Below are 19,233 nucleotides of genomic sequence, written 5' to 3'. Positions count from 1 at the left end.
ACTTGTCATGGTTTGAAACCAGTAACTAAGAAAATTACTTATTTCTTGCTGTGAGATATGGATTAGAATAAGGGCAAAACAGGCATAAAACTTAAAAGGAATAAAGAAAGTTTATTGACAAACAACAAGAATAAGAACACCAGAATAAACTTCCAGAAAAACCTTTTCATCTCTTATCTATCTACTATTCCCTCGTTCACATGACAACAGAAACAAAAACTTTGGAACTTTGGTGGTTAAAACAGTCCCAATTCTTGCTACAGTCTTTTCACCTGTCTTTGTAGAGAAACAGAAGTTTCTTCCTGTTAATTTATGGAGTTTCTCACACGAAAACTATTTTTGTTATAGTTTTCCATTGCCCTGATATCAGCTGCCCAGAGCTGCTGTTAACAGAGCCCACCCCTCCCATTTTCACATCACTCTGAGATGTGTATGGGTCATGAGTCGAGGGATAGCATTTTTAAGGATGAGTATTCAAAGGTAAAAAAGTCTTCTTCATCTGCTTCTGTGAGCTTCACTAGACAACAGTTTTCTCATTGCCTCTCAAGGCTTCAAATCTTCCACCACTTCACTATACCATAATTACTCAAGTTTACACTTTGAACACTTTATTCCTCCCTACATACTTATCATGAATTAAAGGAGTTCTTTCCAGGACTTCATTGTCCACCTCCATAGTCTAACAGAAAGATATTTCAGCTAAATTAAAGCATCTTCTTAATTCTCTACCTTTCTTGAAGTTTCTTTTCTTTCTTGTTACTGGTAGTTTATAAAGTCTCTTTTCATGTTGATCATTCTCCTTTTCTCTCTCTGGATAAAAAGGTTAATCCGCAAGTCTCATCTGGGTAATGAAAGAGTTAAAATCTTGCCCAGGCTGTTGTAGGTAGTTCTGTAGCTTCGGCTGGTGCAGGAACTGGAGCCGTCTGTGATGGAGAGTTCCTCATGGCTGCTCTGGAGAGTGTGGTCACCGTCTCTGCTTGCTGCAGGCCCAGAGCCCCTCTCCTTCTTCACTCGGCAGTTTCTGGTGAATTCTATCACGGCAAAACCTGCAGCCAAGCCAGGAACCGGCCCGGCCCAGACAGGGCTCGGGGCAAGCCCCCCGCAGGCCCCATCTCCCAGCCGGGAGATGCAGCAGGCCCAGCCCAGCCCCCGCCCGGCCGCATGGCCGGGCAGAGAGCGAGAGGCCGGAGCTCTGCTACCTTTCACCGCCAGGAAACAAAGAGAACTCAGAGAGCTCTGGTTTTACACTTTAAGGTAGGGTTCACAATTTGATCCCACTTTTCAATGGCCTAAACTGCTGTCAATTCTCAGCAATGACCGATAATTAGTCAGGAGAAAAGACTCTAGGCAGTTCCCAGAAACTTCAACTTTCTTAAAGGTAAAGTAACTCCATGACACCACTATAAATGTAGTTTTTGTATAATTAACATAAACTGACATAACCAACATTTTGTAATTAGATTCTTTAATAATAAATTCTAATTGTAAAAACACATGGATTTAATTGACATTTAACATGTTAGCTATTGCAAGCTTGATGTCAATTAACACACTTATCAAATGTCAATTACCAGTTTTTCAGTTTTAATTGCTGTGAAATTGACTTGCCATGGGCTACCTTTTTAAATGTTAATGTATTAGCAGTGTTCACAGATTTGATGTAATAAATACAACATCTAATGTGCACTTACTGCTTATGCAATTTGACTACAGTATATGAAAAGTGTATTTTCTTCATACTTATTAAACAACAGCAAGAAGCCTTTTACCCATTAATTTACCATACAATTAAACTTATGCCACTTAGAAATAATTATCTGACAGTATTTAGAATAGTTAGCCAAATAGGCAGGTCACCGTTTTAAAGCAGCATTAGATTAAAGCTGGTATTAAAACTATTTCTGAACAGTTTGTTGTGCTGCCAACTTGCTTTTTAACAGAGAATTCTCTGCACACCTGTATTTCTGTGCATTACCTGTATAAATTAAGACTGGGTTATATTCTGTGTTCATATGAAAAAAGAAAAAAATAGAAGCCTGGTAGTCCAGCTACTGATGATGATCCTGTCAAGTGAACTGAATTAAATGCATCCCTTCCCTTACTTACAGCCCTGCTGATGGCACTGGGCCACAGTGCTGATATAAGATTTTGGCTGCCAGGAGCAGTTTTGGCTTGACAGCTTTGTCATTGGCATTGTCTTAAAGGATGAAATTTCCGTGGTGTATAGAATCATTGTACTAAACTCATCCATAGCATTTCATTTTAATCTGTAGGACTGACATGCTTTATGAAGCTAGGCACTATCTTCATTTTAATGGAGAGGAAAGTGAGATGCAGCAGGGTCAAGTGGTTTGCCTAAAGTCCTGAAACTTGGCAGTAGCAGAAGCAGGGAAAATAAGTTCTGGTTCAAGTTAGATTTTTTGGAGCAGCAAGCGGATCAGGCTTTCCCAAAGGCAGTGTATAGTGGTGATGGATGAAAGGAGCGTTAATCACAGGCCTCCTGGAAAGGAGGGCTGCTTATTTAGCAGAATAGAATGAATATTTAAAAAGGCCTTTCAGAGTATTGTAGAATAAATGCATATATCTGTAAGTTATTATGGCTTAAGGGCTAGCTGTTAAGTGAAAGGATCAATGCATCAAATAGTAAATGCAGAACTTTTTGGGACTAGAGCTATGTGAATCATGATCTCCCAGCCTGCTAATGAAACACACAAAGTCAGGGATCAAACTTTGCATTGGACTAAGCTGGGGGATTGGAGATCTCTTCCTCCCTTCTCCCTCCAAATAAGCATGAACTGCACTGCTGGAAAAGATATGTTTAATTATTAATGGGAGCTAACTCCCTCCTCAGCCAGCCCCAGCAGGAGCAGCTGGCCTTCAGCATGCCCTGAAAACCATGATCAAAATGAGATGTTTTCCAGGAGTCAGGCAGAGCATTTAGAGCAGCATTTGGCCAAAAGAGGTCGCTTCAGGGCTCCCTCCCGAGTACACATTTGGTGAAGGGTTCTGGTTTCTTTATGGTTTGTAGCTTTAGTCAGATCAAATGAGATAAAAAGCCCATTTTAAGCACCATATATGAGTTGGTGGCCCTGCTGGATCCAATAAAGTAGATTCTCTGTAAGAGTCAGAAAGTAATCTTGTTCAAACATATTCTTCAATGACTGAAAACTAATAATATACAAAAAATGCACAAATGTTAACCTCATAATTTCCTCATATGCCGGTATTTTTCCTTCCAGGAAACTTGTTCCCCTTCTTTATGTGAAGATGGAGTCCCTAGGGTGAGTCTGCAATAACTGATGATATCTCCTTGTAGACTTTCAGGCTATTGCCCCTGCTGACAGGAGGACCCCTCCACTGCATTTCCCATTAAAACCCAGAACTGGTCTTGTAAACTGCTGATAGATCACCTCTCTTGCTTGCCAGTGAAAGCCAATCTCCATCCTCCCAGAAAACATCACATACCTCACAGAAATGTCTGTGGGCGTATAAGGCTTCATATGCAACTAGGGATTGAATTGGAGATATCAGAAAGGACATTTTTGATGCCTTCCTAAAGATCAAAAACTCCTCCCTCTACTGATAAAATAATATCTTAAATGAACCTCCTGTTTTCTCACCCATTGCTTTTACATGTGCTGTACCATGACTGCATGTGAGAATTATGAAAGAGGAATGCAATGAATTTATGAAAGAATTTATTCTAAATTAATATATTGTCTCCTTGTACTCTTAGGAGTCTCTGGGTGCTAATAGAGTTTCATTATATCTATTAGTTTACTATAACAGTTTGATTGCTATTCCTTTATTGAATATATTTCAGGGGAAAAAAGTATTCCCCAACAGAGTCAAGTCAAAGAATAATGTTAAACTCCAGCACTGTAGTGTTCTTGTGTCTCTGATTATTAAGAATCATGTTTCATCTGAACTTTTTTAGTGGAGTTATGGAAGTGAAAATGTTAAATTGCCATTGACAATGAGTACATTTAATTAGAATGTCCCTCTGTCCCTGTTCCTTCCAAAAATATCTAAAAGACTAGTATCATTTAAGATTTTATTTCAAGATAATATAATAGAAAAAGTGGAGGGCACTACAATAGACTTATTGTCTGGGAAAAGGACTGCATATCAGGCAAGAATTCTTGACAAATGCACATGGTGTAAGATGATATTTGACATTTCAGTGGTTTATATGGTATTTTTGTCTTTATTAAATATTTTCATTAGGAAAGAAGAAAACAATATTGTCGTTACATGAAATATACCATATTCCTGAGTATTCATACTGCATGCATGCCAGTAATATGAAATATATCATATTTGCATATAATCTATATATCTATATATATTGATCTCTCTATGTATATGTCTATGTCTCTATATATGTATCTACATATATATTATGATGTAGGATTTCAAAAACAATTGCAGCTAGCAAATGACGTGCTAGCTAGGGAAGGTTTGTGGTAAGTTCTCAGAGCTTATAGGGTAAACCACTAATAATGTGAACTTTTGATTGACTCCCAGGTGTTCTATCGTCTAATCCATCTCTCATGAGACTTAATTTCTCAGTCCAAACATGGAGCAGCTTAAGACAGCTGTCATTTAAAAATAAATGAACATAAATAAGCCATCAGTAACAAAGACCTTCCCCTCTCCAGACCACCACACATAAGCTCACCCTGACAAGAAACAGCTGCTTTTTCCATCAGAGACAGAATTTTCTCCCAAATTTAAGCAAAATCTAGGCATATAATATCTTCTGCCCATCTCATGCTTTTGGTCTGCCACTTAAAATGGTGCATAAGCTTTTCTGTTGCATACTGGATCTATGTAGGGGCTGCAGATTGGTGAGACTCACCTCTAGGAAAGGAAGGTACTGACAAAGAGAGCACAAGTGATCTCTGTTATCTCTCAGATTACTTACATCTTCAGAAGCTCTTAATTCACTAATCAACTCGCCAATATTCTGAGCTTCACCTGCAGCTTCTTTTTACCCCTCTTCCTCTCCTCATTTTTTCTATCACGTTAACATGTACAGATTGTGAATCATAAAATGTTGTGCTACAGAGGAGACTCCAGGGTTTCTGGTAAGACAAACAGCCCTTTTCCTTAAAGTCATCTGTGGTGCCTTTCTTTAACTTTGACAAAATTATAAAGCTGGTTTACATTCCTTGGTGAGGTTCAGTGAGTTTCACTGTGAACACAAAGTGTTGGATCAAGGATAGCCACTCAAATTAAAGTTGCGATGAACTTTTGGAATTTCTGGCAGAGTAGGTGACTTGGATGGAAAGAGTGTCATTACCAGTTTTAGTGAATTCCCTGTAAAATCTGAAATATGTGATGGTTAACAAAATAGTAACTCTGACAGTATGTCTTATGGCAAGACTGAGTATCCACCCATTTCACATGGACTTTTAGAAATGTTCTGCAAAATAAATGTTTCTCTCAGCACTAATTAAAGAGAATAAATATCTTTGATTTTTGTCCCTTTAATAAAATTGGAATAAAAATGAATAAATGTCATAAAACACCATTGTCTTGACTCAAACTTCTTGAGAGTGGCCCGGCTAGCTCAGTGATGAGGTTTCTCCTCACTTGAGTTTCGAGCCAGCATATGTTTGTGGGGTTCACTGATTTTCTTCAAGAATTCAAGTCTATCAAGTAAGTAAAAAAAATGGTGGACTCTCTCCCCGGGGTTGCATTCCACAGTTTATTTCTGTGAAGAGGAATCCAAGGGGCGAAAGACAAAGGATTTGGGGGCTGGGGGTCTCTTTTTAACAGGGTTTCTCAGAGGGAGGGAACATCAGAGAAAGAACCAATTATTTTCTCAGTTAGTACATCTTACAAACTTTCTACAAATCAAGGTTACACACACCAAGATAAGAAATAACAGACACCAACTTCTTCAAATGCCCATAAAGGTGTAGGAGTATTCTCCACAGAGGGGGAGAGAGGGGGAGCTTGGTTTCCTGGCAACACAGGGGGGAAAGAAAAGGAAGGGAAGGTAAGCATGCCCTCTCAGCTTCCATAGCTCAGAGACATTCTGGGACAGGAAAAACAGTTACAAACTTCCATGTTGGAAAGAAGGGTCTCCTGGGCTAAAGAAACTTCAAGCAGCTGGAAATGCCAGCGGGGTCCTCTCTTTACTCTATCCGGCCTCTTGCCGTCGGGCTGAGGAGAAAAACTTCGGTAACCATGGTAACTTGACACCAGGTAAACAATTAGGAGAAAGAGAAGCTGGGGGGGAAATCACAACTAAAATAGGGGCAAAGATATATTTCAAGCTATCAACTACTAACATAAACTAACTTAACAACATTCTAACAACTCTACCACAACATTGTCTCACCTGAATTTAATTTACATATAAACATTAGATACCTGAAAGCCTGTTGGCTATACAGGCATGGGGTACCTCACATCTTTGACATTTCTGTGATCAAGTGACTATAGACACAACGCAGTTATATTGTACTTACGCTGAAAATTAGTAAAAGTGTGTGTGGTTCACATATTATATGAAATCTACATATATTCAGGAAAAATCAACTTCTAATTCCAAGATGCTTCTATTCAGCAGAAATTTCTTCTCCATTCTTTTACCAATTAAATAGGACATTATTTTAAAAGATGTTTAGAAACTGCCATCTTCTTTTTCTCACCTATCTTACACAATTACTGACAGGCTGTCCATTCATGTTCATCAGAGAAACTGATTTTTCTTTGCCTGTTCTCAGTATATGTAGTTAGTTAGGGTGGGTTGTAGGAGATATGATTCCTTAAATTCCTGGCCTTACCACTAAACCAGATGAAGTAATTTTATCCATTCCTTCTATGCATTTTTACAGAGCAAATAAAAAGTACATACATTTTGTGTTGCTGAAGATATAATCAGAACTATAAAAAATTTATCACCAGACTCAGTAACATAGTCCAAAGTGCTGGGACTAGAGAAAATAATAGTATACAAGTAACCCTTATTTACTTCTACTATTTATTAGTATTGCTGCTTAAGTACTCATGGAGATTTTATTGGAAATAGAGCTATAAGAATGGCAGAATATTAAAGTGAAAGAAAGCAGAAGTTTATACTTTGCTTAGAAGTATAATATTGGGCATGTTGGCACATCAGGCTATGGAAATAATAACAACCATACATATTAAATATTTTTTTAATTGAGGGCTTAACTTTACAACTAAGAAATAATTTTTTTAGAAAATATACTGCTATGTACAAAGCTTTTCATCTGACTTGTTAAAAGATGTTTACCTACTCAGTGTTGAGAAAGAAATAAAATAATTAGAATGAGCTCTAATGAATGAATTCTTAAATGGTGAAATGCAGATGTTGTAGAGAATGCTGACTCCTGGTATTTTGTAAGGAATTTTTTGCCAATGGTTGATACAATATTTCTAAGAGGCTAATATGTAATGCCACAAAGTGTTATTGTTTCTCTTAATAATCAATATTTTCTGGATAATTTACCATTATTTATATTACTGTCAGTAAGGAAAATATCAGAAAATGAAGAATCCTTTGTTGCATGTTCTGAATTATAAAAATATTAGAAAGGTTTAGACATTTCATGTCTATGTGTCATTTTCAAGGTGGTTTGGGGGAGTTACCAGAAAAGGAGCATATATTTTCATGAGCACTGACATAGCTAACACAGCTGTATTAAAGCAACAAAATTCTCTGAAAGTGGAAATGACTGTTCTTATTCATGTCATAGTAACCATTAAAGTAACGGGGAGATGTTATTATGTGCTTGCTGCTGCCCATAGGCAGACTAGGCAGAGGCTTTGCTGCAAGTCTGGGAACATTCCATTTCAGTGCTAGAAAACTCTGTGTGTGTACATATTTATGACTAGTGCCCAAAATCCAGAGATTTCAGCATCTGCTGTAATATTTAAATGATAATAGAGGGATGGTCTTAAAAGCTTTTTATCTACTAAGAATTGGTTTAAATTTTTAATACACACAAGTAAGAAAATAGATACATTAGTCACTTGCATCTAAACTGTAAATATTTGTTAAGATTATAGTTATTTTGTGTCTGTATTTAGATAATATTTGGGTTTTTTCTTTGATTTTTTAATCACTTTCTGCCCCTTCTTCCACCCTTCTTTTAGTACTACATGCATACAACTCACATGTGGATAAAAGAAGTATAAACATGAAGGAAAATATAAATAACAAAAGAGAAAAACTTCCTTAATCTAAAACATGCGTGACAGAAATCCATGCATTTTTTCTGAATGTGTGTCTTCATTTTCATGAATTCTGGCTTATTCTTATGTAGCAGTCAAAAATGCATTGTGATAGACAAGCAGAGTACACAGAGGCCATTACCATGTCTCCCTTGTAAGGTGTGTAATTACAGGGCACTAGTTTCCAGCTGATGGGGGTCTGCTTGAAGAGGAGTAAAAGTATGCTTCTGACCATGTTTATAAGACAGAGTAATACCTGATGATATTTTACCTTTTCAATACCTTACATACTACAAAACACTGCAGCTGTCTTGGTGGTGAGCTGGCAGAAAGTTTCTGACTAAATGAAATATTCTTTTTGGGCATAATGCTGTAAATTTCAACAATTTAGTTCCATACACCTGATCGTGTCTTGTTCTTCCTTTAGAACAGCTGGTCTGTAACAGATTACATCCTTTGAACAATCATATGTAGATTTAAGTATTTTCTCTGCCCGAATCAGATGCAGTGGAAAAAAATGTACAGGGACACTCGAGCATATGCTCCTACCTACATGTTCTGAATTGCTCTAGAACAAAATCAATAGTTATTGTAGGTACTGGTATTGTTGGTTGAGGATAAAAATTTGATGGGATTATGGTGATGGATGCTCCTCTTTGGATCTCAGAAATATTGCCATTTCATTTTCTTCAAATCAAGTCTATTTCATGGAACCTTCTAGTTTCAATGTCACTTTCTAGTTTCAATAAACATGTTTTCTTCCCAAGAATAAACTCTTTCATATGTGCTCCCACATTTTTAGAACAAAATCTGACAATCAGAATTCGAGAACAAGGATGAGGCTGATATTTTCACTTTAAATATCTTTCACTTTGAAAGAGGACAGAAGACATTTCCCTTCATAACTAATGATTATTTTTAAGAAAATGTGAAATTTAGAGATTTTAATTGTAGAAATTTTATATATACACATAGATATATACACAAGTGTATGGACAAAAAGAGGAAGATATATTCCTGAAGCAGTTTCTTATGTTTAATTTTATAATGAGAAAACAGTCTCATAAGTTTTCATTTTTATTGCAGAAGTAATAGCTATAATTTGCAGCACTATTTTCTCCTCTTAACTACTACACTGGAAAACTGAACACATCCTTTTGACCCACATTATGTTACTGGTGGAAATGCCTACTGATTACTAGAATCAAATTTAAGACTTTCTACCAGCATTTGGCTATTTTTACCCTTAAAGTTGATTGAGGATTTCTTAATTTGTTTTGTGTGTTTTATTTTTTTCTTCTGTTTTCAATATTTCACAGTCTCCAGAGAGAAGCCAGAGCTACCATTACAAGTGTGGGTACACCCTCTTGTCTGGGGAAGAAGGGGAAGGAAGGTAAAGAAAGGTAGAAATAGGATAGGCAAGCAGATATAAATAAGACAAGTCAAATGTTTCCCTGGTGCCATTGTCACCAAATGATTAACAGCATGTATTGCAGTGCTAAAAAGATATTTTTCCTTGACCTATTGAGGCTTTTGTATAGGGAGATGTAAGAGATGGAAATACTGGGATCTTGTCACCAGTGTGAGCTTGTGTAAGTTCTGTAATGTATAGGATTTGCCTGTGTTTCCCCTCTGAATGAGAACAAGCTTTACCCTTGATGAAAATCTGAAAATTATTTTTGGAAAAGACATTCAGATATTTGTTTCTGCTCTAAACATCTGAAATTGAGAGATATGGCTCACAAAAGTTTTAACTTGCATAACAACAGATTGATAGTCCCTTATGAATTATCTAATAGATCTTCTAGTTCGGTTATGTCTTGTTGTTTTCATACTGTCTAATTATTCTCAGCTGTATGAGTTAGCAAAAATACTTACTGGGGTATAAGGGAGAGAATTCTGCAATAATGTCCCAAGGCAAAAGTGGGATGTCTTGATAACAACCACTGTGGCATCATACATGATGCTCATCACTGCAGTGACCTTTTTTATACATTAAAATTGCCATTGCCATTGCCATCTTGTCTCAGAATTCAACTGCTTTCTCCTCTCCTGCACACAGCCAATATTGTGTTTTTAATGAAGTTCTAAGTCTGTGCAATTTATATGAAAAAAATTAGATTTTTTTTTTCCTTGCAGTTTTTTTTTAATGCTTTAAAGTATATAACAGGAAAATTTCAGAATTAACATTGATCAGTGTAAAGAAGGGGAAATAAAAAAGTCTTAGTGGTTCAGAGAAAACTTGTTCCTTTTACTATTTGTCAGTACAAAGTTGTATTAGAGTCACAGGAGGAAAAGACACAACAGCTTTTGTGAATACACACTGTTGTGTATTCTGGAATCAGGCTATATTTGTGCTAACGAGTCCAGGATCCCCTCCCAGGTATTGAAACTAATGTGGCATGGAGCTCCTGAGCTGCCAAACCCAAATGACTTTGTGCAGACTGACAGTGGGTGTGCAGCCCGTATTGTTCAGGCCCTGAAACAGGGCCAGGAGGTGTTTGGGAGAATTCTAGTTGACAGGAGCCAATTCTACACCAGGGAGTTTATCACAGTTCTGGTGATACTTGTTTTTCCAGTGCTCAGCAATAATACATGTCAGGAATTGTCACTGGCTAGTATAGCATAATGTTCATGCAGTATCCATGACACATCTGCTCAGGGTGGAATCCTGAAAGTATTTCCATATAAAATCTTGTGATGGTGCCAGTCAAACTCATGCATCACTCATGTCATCTGTTTAGTGCGTATTTAACAAAAGTCTTTTAGTCACATCAGACACATAGCAGCCACTTTCTTTCATGCTTGTTCTTATTAGATTTACTCTTTTTGCACCTCCTTTTTCGGGTGATAGCCTGAAATACATTATGGTACCAATAAATAAAGTCTAAAAGACCAAGGGTATAAATAAAAAGTATTCCATTTGAAGTTAAATTTAGCAGATCATTGACTGGGCTGATTATTTTGTTCCATTTAAGTTCATTTTTCTATCATTCCATAAATATTCCATTTCCCTTTCCTGCTCTGTTCTCCCCTTTTCTCCCAAATATACTCTGATCATCACCCACTGCAAATTTGTCTTACAAATTTCTAACACTTTGGCTTCTAATCTTCTTCTATAGACATAATGATTCCATTTCAGTTCTTGTTCTCTGTTCTTTTTCTTAATACTTCTTTTGAGTTAATGCTGTTAATTAAGACTCAAATAATCTATTTCTTCCAGAAGAAAATGAATTATTTCTTTCCAAAACTGACTGATGCCTTTAGGAAGAGATTGATTTTTGGGTTGCTTTCATTAATGGCTCTAAACATAATTGCTTTATTCAGCTATTTTTTCTTTACAGGGAAAGAGCTCAGGATTTTTATGCTATTTCAACATACGCGGATCTGATTGATCTGCTTATGATACCACTGTTATGTTTTTAAAAATTAACAGATATATTAGGGAAAAAATATCCCATCTCTTGCCCAGCAACTGCCAGGCTTCTCCTATTGTTTAACAGTAGTCAGGAAGCATCATGCTGACTCCAGTAACATTCTTTGTTCTTACTGTCAGTCTCAGACTTAAGGTTTATTTTATGTTCTTCTGTCAGTGTCAAAGCTGGCAGCCACAGCAGAGTGGTCTGATAACCCTGGAAGTCAGTGTTTAGGGGAGCAGTGCCTTAGAGTGCCTTCACATTTCATACAGCTGCTTCAAGATATGAGAGAATTTGTTAATTTAAGATTTTCTTGTAGAGTAAGCTTGTCTCAACCCTTCAGCAGCAAGTGAAATCCCCTCTAGAAGTTGTAATGTGTAATGAACAATTATGCTTACCTGTCTTTATTAGGCTGTTTCGCCTTTTCCTGCTGTGATGAAAACAGGGAGAGATCTGCCAAATCAGTACTGTAAATCTCCAAGGTAATTAAAACTTAGATTTTGTAAACAATTTGTACTACTCAAAAAATAACACAGTGAAGTTTTCTTCACCCAGTGCTCTGTATTGAATGCTCTTACCCAGAAAATCTTGATAAACAAAATGCTCTTTTAATATTTTCCAGCAACATTTAGATGGCAATTGGAAGTGCATCCATACTATCTGGCAGAAAGTGTTAGTACTTGGAATATGTATCACTTGTTGTTTTCTTCTTTTGTCAGAAATTTTCATTTTTAACTCTGAAGGAGTCACAGTTGCCTCACTGATAGCTATTCAAATATCTAATATATATATCTAATATCTAATATATATATATATATATTAGGAAATATCCTAACAGTCACCAAAGCAGAAAGGGTTATATTTAACTAGGGATGTGGGCCTGAAAACAACCCAGTGAGAAGGAGGTAAATAAATAACAGGCTTTGCTGAAGAAATGAAATGGGGACTGCAATAACAGTGTAATTGTCCCTCCTAGCATTTATATCAAATTAAAGTGAAATAAGGGAATATTATTGGAATACAACAAGCCAGTCTACTAAGTTTTGTTTTGCTTTTGACATCCATGTTCTAGTACAAATTAAGACACCTCTGCCACATGAAACACCAAACACTAACATTGTTTATAGAAAAGTGTGTACAAAATATTTAATGAGGTTATCTAATGCTCATATAAAGGATACAACTGCCCATATTTTTTCTGCAATATATTATGTTTATTTATATATGTATGTTTTGATTTCTCCCTTTCATATCGATTGTCTTCTTCCATTTTAGGTTTCATTATAGTTCAATACATTTTCTCAGATCAAGGTTATTTATATATATGGAGACAATCAATCCTAATAATACCCAACATTGTGCTACAACCCTCAAATAAAACAATTTCCATTCAGGACCAGCCTCTGCAAGGGAAGCCTTTTTTTCAGAAACTGAGGTTATGACCCTGATTCAATTTCTGTACATTCATGGGACAAAAGCAAATATGTGGCATTGTTTTGATTTCTTTTGTTGTTGTTATTTGGGGGTTTTTTAAGAGTTGTTACAATGTTTATTATCAATAGTAACTTTTTTTTTGTAACCAGAGAAACTCATTATCTGTGGCAAATGTACACTTTTCTATCAGGTTTATCAATAAATATCACATACTGTTTTGGGCTACAGAGAAAGCAAAGCAGAAAAAGAGACAATATTTAGCAATGTAGTGCCATGCAAATATCCTGCTTCCCTGTGGAAACAAATTTGTTCCCATACAGACCTTTCTGGATATATATATATAAGAAGATGCTACTCTGAAATATTTTGACATTACCACTGAAGGAACCAGGGATAAGTGAAACAATCTATCTGTGCACTTGCAAATGCAATTTGCTATATGCAAAATTTATACTGCTTATTCATCCTGGGTGTAAACAAACATATCACTTAAAAAAACAGGACCCTCTTCAGGAAAAAGAAAGAGAGGTAATGGGGCATTGTTCACTTAAACATGCATATTTCTATTCAAATATTTTGGAGATCAGCTGACATCTAATTAAAATGTTCACTTTGGAGAAATACATGGAAAATTGTGACTTCCCCTATAATACATTTCTTTACAACTCTTTGGACTGACTAAGAAAGAACGTTTTTCTTCAGGGGGGTCTTTGCACAACAATCAAAATTTATTAAGTGTGCGGTAGCAGCACTTCACTGCATTCTGTGAGTGAAACAGTCTAAGGAGAGCAGATAATCCCTTAAGGTGAAACTTACTAAAGTAAAAATCTTCAGTATATTCTTATAGAAATTCCTCCTACCCCCTCCTGATTTCAAGACAGGTTTTAGTCTCTTACCTAGTGTTAATTTTAATCACATTTTCCTAGAGCACATAAAAAAAAAAACCCTGTAGATCATCAGCTTTACAGAGAAGATTAACAACAGAAAATTCTTGGTGTTGTTTGCACACAAGAATAAAGGTTTCCTACCATTTTCCCATTTAAATTTTACCCAATTCAAATTTCTACAATTTCTTCCTTACTCTTCCTTATTTCTCCTTGCTATTTGCAGAGACCCTTCTCAAGAACATTGCCAGCTGGGATTGGATAGGTGGGATTATGACAATTTTGCAACAGCTCTGTTTCTGATGAAGAAAAGTTCTCCCCTTTTGGTGGCCTGTAAGCACTACCTGATCCTCTCACCTGATGTTCAGCTTGTGCATTTGTAACTGCTTTTCAGTGGTCATAAATCCTTTATTAGATAGTCATTTATATACAGCTTATAAAAATAAGTAACAAATGAAATCAAATAAATGAAAAAAAGACACAATCTTGGCTTTGTTTCTCTTTTAAAAACACAGAAATCTATAAAGAATAGTTTTAAACAACTTTATATTAAATTAGTTTTCATTTTTATATGACAGTGTCAAATAAAAAAAAGAAAATTCTTGTATTTCAATTTGGCATTTAATTTTTACCTTTTTCAAATTAACAAAAGATCTGGTAAATTTTTTTTTCTCATCTTCACTATGAACTTACTTTTTTTGGTTAATTATTTTCTGTTTTTTCATAATTTGTCCTTCTGTTCCTGATTTTCTTGTCTGAAAAGCAAGATCATCAGAAAAAAAAATATAAAGAAAAATGGATCTGTGCATCTGCAGTTTTCTCTAGTAGGAAGCTGAAATTCTTCTCAGGGAATTCTGGCATTGGGAGCCAGAGCCTGGAATAGTGTCTACTTTCTGGGCACCAGTATTGTCAGAATGTCACCCAGAGGCTCAATTAATAAGAAAAGGCACTGTCTAGGGAAGAAATGGTTTTATTAATGTTAAAACTGAAAAAAATTATTTAGAAAGAGTCTTGTTTATTTGCTTGTGTTTTTGCTTCCTGGTGTTATTGTGTCAGAAGAGAAAGTACTGCTATACCATGGTCACTTGGGAACCTTTGGTTTCTTTCAGCTCCAGTCTTCGGGAGTGGCTTTGAAAGATAAAAGTCTAGACATCTTTCTGAGTTGTGAATAAATACAGGAACATCTGATATGCTTTGGCCATTCGCAATTTTATCGGTAGTAAACATAATACCTGTGATTGTGTCAATGTTTACAGTAGGGGGTTACATTAAAATGGAAAAAGACAAGCACTGCTTTTCATTATTTTAGTGTTTGTGGTAAAAAGGAAGATGTCAATAATATATATATATATATATATATATTTATAGAGATCATAAGATTTCTAATATGAGTGTTTTAAAAAAAAAAAAATCCACAGACTTAAATATTACCTGATTTTATATTGCTTACGGCAGCTGAAGAAACTGGAATGGGAATTGTCATGACACCTTATTGTGTTATTCCAAACAGATTTTGAGAGTCTTAATAACACGTCTAGTACAGCCTAGCAGCTTTTTTGTTTTTGACAAAACATGCAATGTGTTCTATTCCTGGCTTTATTTGACTCCTATTTATTAGGACAGTCCAACTCTTATTTAATACAAAATTAATTTCCAGCCCATGATTTTATCATTTCCAGATATTCAAAAATATATTTCTTTTATGTCTGGTACATTCTGAGAAAGTCAGATTTCAATTTCAGCTTCATTCATCCTTAGAATGAGTAGGACTGTATAGAGAGAAGTTCTTCCCATCCCTTCTAGTTACAGTGCAGAGAAACTAGAAAAGAGGACCAAAAGAATTTGTTCAAGCTGAAGAAAAATCTGTAAGCACTGCAAGAAAGGCAACTGTCGTTATCCATCCTTATTACTTCCAATGTCTGGAAATAGTGAGAGAAAGACTTAAACTTCTTCAGTGAAATACATGATATCTACTCATCTTTGTGGCAGAAATATATGTTCTGAGGAAGATGTGCTATGCATTTTCAGAACTGTGGCTCTAAAGGTTTCTTTAAAGGTAAGAGATTCTTTCAAATGCTAATAAGTAAATTCTTTGGAGAGTCAGGATTAAATAACAGGGTGATGTATTTCAAACTCCTACTGAAAAGTTTAGTGAAAAATGCCAGAGATGATTTAGAGAGAGGTTTCTGAAAACAGGGAGTTGTCTGACAACTCTTAATAGGCAGATGCATCTGAATGAAAAGCAAATGCCAAGAATATCAATGAGTTTTCTGTGTCACACTTTTTGTTTACATGTTGGGTTTTTATTATTTAAACACATAGAAGGAGTTATTTCTCTCTGTAGGACTCCGTGAAATGGGAGAATGATGCAGGTGAGAATTGGGATGATGAAAAAATAACATACAAACAGTATAATGGGGGCTTTTTCATGTACACAGGCAAAATCTAGCAGTTACTAAAGAATATGGGGTTTTCTCAATAATAGAAAATAACCCAGAGAAACCACAAATTGGTTGGTTGGCTGGCTGGTTGGTTGGTTGATGTTTTTCAATCAGAAGAGAAAAATATAACTCACTTTTCATTTTTTTTTTTTTTCCCAGTCAAGATTTGTTTTGTTTTTTGAGGTTTTTTTTTTGGTACAGGTCCTACTCAAGTATCAGAAGATACTGATTACTCTTCAGTCCCATACTTTATCTTTGACTTCTCAGGAGGGAAACAAAATATTCCTCTCATTTCTTTGTCTCTTAGAAACATGTAGTAGTGGAAATCAGTTTAATAATAACAGCAATTTTATTTTGATTTTTTCAGTATTTTTCAAAATGTTTTACAACATGAGGATACACAAGGCTTTGTAGCTGAGGTCCAGTGAGATTACCCAGCATCACACAGGGTCCATGTCAAAGCAAGGCTTGCAATTTTGGCTCTTACTTAGCTGTTTGATGCTTTGCATGTGAGCCTACATGATGGCAGGTTCAGTAAGAAAGGAATTTCACTGTCTCCTTCACTATTTTCAGCTATGCCTTTTGTGTCTCAGAATTCCTACAGCAGATTGCTCTTGTCCTTTACTAAGTTCCTTTGTCTGATTGCTTGTTTGCTTTAATACAGCTTCATGATTTTCATATGGCACCTGTGCTTTTTCAGGTGTGATGGGCCAGGTGCTTCACCCTGTCTTTCAGTGTAATGCCATGGTAGTTGGGAAAATGAAAGAGAAAAAAAATAAATGCAGTACTAAGAAAGTTTGGGAGTTTCCAGTTTATCAGAATAAATATAATTTATCAGGAAGAGAGAGAGATATATAAAACCTTGTTTAGCGCTATCAGTATAAACAAGATGTTCAAGAAAACAAGAATGTATTTACATGCTAAGTCCAAAAAAAAGAAAAAAAAAATAAAATCCCCCCAAAGCACCTGCAGAACTTCAGCAATTCAGCAAAGCTGCTGATAAGTATTTATGCTAAATCTGCAAGGAATGAGCCTTAATCTTGGTACTCTGTGGGAAATAAACAGAAAAGTAGCCAGGTTCTGTATCCTGACCTGGAAGGGCTCCAGATCTTGGGGCTTCGTGTAAAAGTTCCCCACACAGCTGCTGGCATTTCATTTCTCGCAGGTAATGACTCACCTGCTCACAAGCACCATTTCTCAGCCCTGAGGTTTGGGTACTCCTCACAGTCTGTATCATTTCTCTAAGAACTTATTCAAACAATTTTGCATAAATTCTTTCCATTTTTAAAGGCCACTGGTAAGACTATCAAGAGTTTGTAGCAGAGAAAGAAGAGATAAGAGATATAGCAAGGTGATGAGATGAAGAAAATTCGGAGTAGTTGATTAGAACTTGAGCCTAATTGCCTAAAACCATCTCTATGTAGATATAGGTACATATTCTATGTAAAATCTCTGATAATCTATGCAAAATGCATTTCAAGCATGTTTTTTTCTTCTTTTCATGATGAGAATCAATTTTGTTATATTTTTTTCAACAGATATCTAAGTGGGTTGAAATATTGACTATTAATTTACCTGCCCTTCTAGGGGTTTAGGAGCAAAATGTGAAAATTTTATTTTCCTGAAATAAAATTATTTCTATGTGCCTCCACATCATTTGCCTGCAAATAAATTTTTATTCCCAAAATATTATGTACATTATAATATTTTTTTATTTTATTTTTCTTTTTTTTTTTTTTTAATAATTCTGTAAAGCAGGAGATGCAGCTGTTTTAAATAGTAAAAGCAGATCATGTGGTGGTTATCTATCAAAAGATAGTAATTTATTTCAATAGATAAATATGTATCTGTAGATCAAATTTTTTTAATACTCCTTTATTTTTTATGACATTTTCATAGAGTAAGAAGGAGTTCTCATCTCTGATTAAACTCTTGGCATCAAATAAATTTAAATACAGATTGTTTTCCCTATCCTGTTTTAATGAGCCATGCTTCAGCTTTCCCAAAGGATCTGCAAAATGCCTTATAACTAGTTTTGATTAGCTGCTTGTTAAAGTGTATGTCTATTTTTGAGTAATATTTATACATTTTTATTTTATTTATGTATGGTTTAGGACTCTTTCCTGTGAGCCATGTCACCAACCTAAAAGTAGAAAATGCAGCTAGTAAATAACTCTCCAGCAAAAGGTATTAATGCCCTAATGTCCAATCTCAAGTGTCTTATGTAAGTAGTTAAAAAAGTAAGAAAAAGTAAAATGTAAGTCTGCATTTCTTCCAGACCACTGTAACAGAGCACTTGATTATTTAATATACTAGCTCTTCAGCTTGGGCAAAATTAAGGATGACTCCAATTATTTCTTGGGGGAAAGTCAAAATGTCAAGTTATTTTTTCAAGGCTATCTTTTCTTTGTTGCATTCTGTACTCCTATTTTTGTGAGCTAAGCAGATAGGCTCTATTTAATAATGTCTGGAAGTATGAAAAGAGCAGACTGCAATGTATTCTAAATTGGGTGATTTGAAGAGCAGCTCACCATGCCATATTTAGTGGGAATATTGCAGCTCCTGGCTGTAAGCGGGTGGTTCCAGTAAGGGCTGATTCACAGGAAAATCAGGAAATAAGCCTTTATTTCACTCTGAAACTATCTGATATCAGAGCACAGCCCTATTTCTCTTACTGTGTGAAATGCTGTGTCCTAGGACCCCAGCCCATAGACCTGGCCCTCTGACCTTTCCAGGGTGAATGATGCTAGCATGAAATCCTACCATAGTGAGACAAAATTTTATTTGAATGAAGTTTCTGTGAAACTTGAAAGCCAGTCACAAATTTCTGGTACAAATTCTGCT

At 35.7% G+C, this 19,233-nt stretch overlaps 1 long non-coding RNA gene across 1 annotated transcript; it reads left to right on the top strand.

The window, feature by feature from the left end:
• The first annotated feature begins 3,169 nt into the window (after nt 1–3,169).
• Nucleotides 3,170–14,420, top strand: LOC107198534. Its single transcript, XR_001519043.2, has 3 exons — nt 3,170–3,281; nt 12,042–12,112; nt 14,175–14,420. It is a non-coding gene; the product is annotated as an uncharacterized LOC107198534 (long non-coding RNA).
• Nucleotides 14,421–19,233: the final 4,813 nt, after the last annotated feature.

Source organism: Parus major, unplaced genomic scaffold (assembly GCF_001522545.3).
Source record: "Parus major isolate Abel unplaced genomic scaffold, Parus_major1.1 Scaffold101, whole genome shotgun sequence".
Taxonomy (NCBI): domain Eukaryota; kingdom Metazoa; phylum Chordata; class Aves; order Passeriformes; family Paridae; genus Parus; species Parus major.
This window is presented reverse-complemented; position numbering and strand designations above follow the sequence as displayed.